We start from the raw sequence: 4,934 nt of genomic DNA, 5'->3' as shown, positions 1-4,934 counted from the left end.
CGGCTCCGCGGGCTTGTGACCTTTTCTGGTCGCCGCAAACAGCGGAGTTTCCTCTCCTAAATCTTTCTTGCTGCGTGGTCGCGGCGCGTTAACGGGGAACCCTCGCAGTCCAATCTCCCGGTATGGGCATCGGCGGTGGACGCGACCCGCTTCTCCGCAGTGGTAACAGAGCAAGCGGTGGTCAGGAGTGCGCCAAATGTCCGTCTTCCTTGCGTAGTGGCACTGGGCGACGGGCGGGCAGGCTGGTGGTCGCAACGGTGGACGACGGAATTGTGGCGTTATAGGGCCCTGGCGTGGTGGTGGAGGAGGGCCTTGACGGAGGGCGATGGCGGCGTAGGTCATATCTTCCGACTGGGGCTGCGGTGATTCTGGTTGCAGCTCAGTAACTCCAAGCGATCGCTCAAGCTCATCTTTTATGATTTGGGCGATGGAGGCTACTTGAAGCTGCAACCTGGGGTACAACCTCTACAGCTCTTCCCGTACGACCGATCTGATAGCCTCGCGCAGATCGTCGGTGGCCAGTGATTGAATTCCTGCGTAATTGGTAGAGGTCGTGTGGCGGTTGAACTGCCGGTTCGGCATTTCGAGTGTCTTCTCGATGCTGGTGGCCTCGCGAAGGAACTCTTCTACGGTTTTCGGTGGGCTTCGTATCATGGCGCCGAAAAGTTCTTCCTTCACGCCCCGCATGAGAAGGCGGACTTTCTTCTCATTCGGCATATCCGGGTCGGTGTGGCGGAACAGACGGTTCATTTCTTCCTTGAATATGGCAGCGTTCTCGTTAGGTAGCTCTTGGGTGTTCAGCATGGCTTCGGCCCTTTCCTTGTGCAGTGTGCTCGTAAAGGCGCGCAGAAAGCCGCTCCGGAACAGGTCCCATGTTGTCCAGGTCGACTCCCAGTTCTCAAACCACATTCTGGCGGCGTCTTCTAAGGCAAAGTACACATGCCGCAGCTTGTCGTCAGAGTCCCAGCTGTTGAAAGTCGCGATTCGTTCATAGGTGTCAGGCCAGGATTCCGAGTCTTCACTCGCTGCTCCATAGAAGGTCGGTGGGTCCCGAGGTTGTTGTAGGATAACGGGAGACGCTGGGGCAGCAATTGGTGTTGGTTTGACAACGATCCTCTTTGTCGTCTCAGGTAGAAGTTCTTGCTCTGGGGGCAGTCCTTGCAGTCTGCGGCTATCACGCTTGTCTTGGGCGATGTTGGTTTTGTCCTCGGGCTTCGGGCTTGGATCGCGGCTTTGCGAGGGCGTTCGGTACATGAACGCACTAGCACGTCCACCAGATGCCATGTCGCAGGGACGGTTAAGAAGGCAGCAAAACTGTTATTAACGAAACGAGCGTTTTATTAGGCGAACTTGCGCCCTCAAAAACAGGCTACACTCAAAGAACAATGGTAGCGGCGAACACGATCGGCGGTCGTCGAAAATCTGATGAGCGGGTCCAGCGCGTCGGTTTTTATAGATCAGTGGTCGAATGTTCCAGAGTAATCTCTGCGACCCGCATGCCTTCCCGAAAGTTCTACGCCATTCGCGTCGCGCGTACATGCAATCAGATTACACAATTCGGCGACAACAGACAGCGGATGGAATCATCGATAACATTCCAGAAACTTCCGACACATGCAAGCGCGTCCTGCGCTGTGCGATAACATCTGTTAGGCGGTGAAACGTGTCGCCCGATAAAGACAAGTATACAGACTAAATATTTTAACACCCTTAAGGGTGTAAATGACTTGTCCTGGGCGACACCCTTTTGGGTGTATTGTAACACCCCAAGCAGATGTGTGTAAATTAACACCCCACAAAGGAAAACGTGTTAATATGAGGTCACTTTGCCTATGGATGTAAAACAAACAACACCCTTCCTATATGGGTGTAACACAGACACCACCCTTTCAATATGGGCGTAGCATGAACAACACCCTTCCTAAATGGTGTTATCCCTGCAAGTATTTTAGCGTTCACTACAGCCATGTAGTTAATGGAGAGACTAGCTGTTGCGATGCTGCCTAGCCTTATCTATGATAATACCTTGTTCAGTATGAGCCACAATGTGTGAGGTGTCGTCATATCGCGCTTCTGGTGTGTCATGTGGCAGCATATATAACGTGTGACCCTTTCAAGTTTCACGACCGCAGCAATGCACACACACCCTATGCTTTTCGTCATCTTCCTCTGCAGTGATAGTACACTGCCGCCGGGATGCAGAGCGCAATAACGCACGCTGCACTAAGGACACAGGATCTCCCGCACCTTGGTGCACCAATACTTATCATTCCATGGAAGCAGCACACAACCAAAAGCATGTTACATGCACTTCTGAAATAATTAGAAAACCTCCACTTGGTCAAATATTTTTGCAGCAACACCAGCTTGACCAGGAGGGAAAGCCACCACAGCTCGTTGTAGCTCATACTGAATGCAATAGAGCGCAAGCAATTCATGCATTGGTGACGGTAACCAGTGTACTACAGAAGCATACGTTTGCCTGTTAAGCAGTTTTTGCGTATTAAGCACATATTTGATACCTCTATTCAGCAAAGTTCTCATTTATCTCCACGGTATGCTACTACTAGTACCTTCATGTATATAATGACCTAAGGGTAGCACTGAAAGCCAAACAACAAAGTGCAACAAAGCGCTTCCACTTAGAATGTTTCAGCATTTACAAACAAAACTGCATGTGTAGGTGTGCATGCTGTTTTATAAGCATGCACTATTTCCTGAAATTTATGTGTGCTTCATTTACTGCCAGTGACCTGCATATACCCAATAATTTAGTTCATTTTTCACCATGTGCTTGCACTGAATATCCCACAGGCATTGTAAGTTAAGCTACCAGATTAACAATCAGCTAGTCTAAGGTTACCTAATTGAACAAAATCATCGTAAAATTTGTGAAGAAATGTCAGAAGTACTTATTATTTCATTAAACAGAAATGGTTACATAATAATGTTAGCCCATTTGAAAATTAAAAATGAAGATAAAGATTAAAACCGTACTAATACAAAGATATACGCACTGAATGATGGCACACGCTTGTTCAAATAAATTTGAAGCAGAAAAGTATTTTTAAATAACCTCACTACGAACTATCACATGTTTTCATAGGAAAAGCACTGCACCTTATCATAAAGTACGAAATACCAGCCACATAAGACAGAACAAGTCTGAGTGTGTCTATGTGAACAAAAGGATAGAAAGTTGGGCGAGTGGGTACGGTAACATGGTCCTGGATTGTAGCGCAAAGTGACACGGACACAGAGTAGAAGCAGACAGGACGAGCGCTAACTCTCAACTAAATTTTTATTGAATCGAAGAACATATATATATATATCGGTGATTGCAAAAAACCGCAGCATAAGAACATGACAGGGTATGAAAACATCAGTTAAACATATCAGGAAGTAGGGAAGTGAAGAAAAGAAACAACAAAAGGACACTACTTGAGATTAACACACGTGTTGTGAAGATACTGAAATTCGCATTCTAACAGAGACAAAGATGCATGGCTAACGCGAGTCTCTGCGAACCTTTTAATGTGGAATGCCTCGATTATTTCCCGTGTGGTTTGGCATTTGTGTCTTGAAAGAATTTTAGTGTCTTCAAACAAAGGTTTACAACCGCAATTGAAACAAAGTGATGCTAGATGTAAAGCATTAGGGGTGTTAAGTGAAGGTTTGTGTTCTTTTAGTCTGATATTTATACACCTGCCGCTCTGTTGAATGTAAGTCTTCCCTCATTTGAGGAATCTGATAAATTATACCAGTGTTACAAGGCACTAAAGGGGACACATGTCTAACGCCGCAATCATCTTTTTTTTCTGCCACCCTGCTCAGGTTTCCTATTTATCATAGGGCACATGATAGACAACTTACGGGGAACCGAGAAAACTGTATGAACGCAATATCTATTGGCCACGTTCCGTAAACCATGGGATAATCTATGTACGTAGGTCACCTCAGCTAACTTTTTTTTCTTGTTTCTTAGCGGGGCTTTTTACCCATTTTAAAAGCTTCTCGCAGGTTAGGGATAATAAATGCACAGGATAACTAGCTTTCTTGAGCCTATTTGTTGTGAAAAACTGTTTCATATTGTGTGGACATGACTAGCTTACTCAGCTAAGTCTGCAATTACTGTCATGTCCACACAATATCGAGAAGGCTAGTTATTCTGTGCATTTATTATCACTAACCTGCCAAAAACTTTTAAAATGGGTAAAGAGCCCCGCTAAGAAACAAGAACAACAGAAAAAAAGGTTTGCTGTGGTGCCCTATGTACATAGATTATTACATGGTTTACGGAACTTGGCCAATAGATATGACGTCGATACAGTTTTCTTGGCCCTCGGCAAGTTGTCTATCATGTGCCCTATGATTAATAGGAAACTTGAACAGGGTGGCAAAAAAAGATTATTACGGCTTTAGACATGTGTCCCCTTTTGTGCCTTGTAAGACTAGTATAGTTTATCAGATTCCTCTCAAGTGCGGGAAGACTTACATTGGACAGAGCGGCAGGTGCATCAATATTTGACTAAAAGAACACAAACATTCACTTAACAACCCTAATGCTTCACATCTACCGCCATATTGTTTCAACTGCGGTTGTAAACCTTTGTTTGAAGACAAAAATTCTTTCAAGGCACAAATGCCAAACCACACGGGAAATAATCGAGGCATTCCACATTAAAGGGTTCGGAGAGACTCGCGTTAGCCATGCATCTTTGTCTCTGTTAGAATGCGAATTTCAGTATCTTCACAACACGTGTGTTAATCTCAAGTAGTGTCCTTTTGTTGTTTCTTTTCTTCACTTCCCTACTTCCTGATATGTTTAACTGATGTCTTCATACGTTATCATGTACTTATGCAGCGGTGTTTTTGCAATCACATATATATATATATATATATATATATATATATATATATATATATATATATAT

This window comes from Dermacentor variabilis, chromosome 4 (genome assembly GCF_050947875.1).
Source record: "Dermacentor variabilis isolate Ectoservices chromosome 4, ASM5094787v1, whole genome shotgun sequence".
Taxonomy (NCBI): domain Eukaryota; kingdom Metazoa; phylum Arthropoda; class Arachnida; order Ixodida; family Ixodidae; genus Dermacentor; species Dermacentor variabilis.
Note: the sequence above shows the minus strand (reverse complement) of the source record.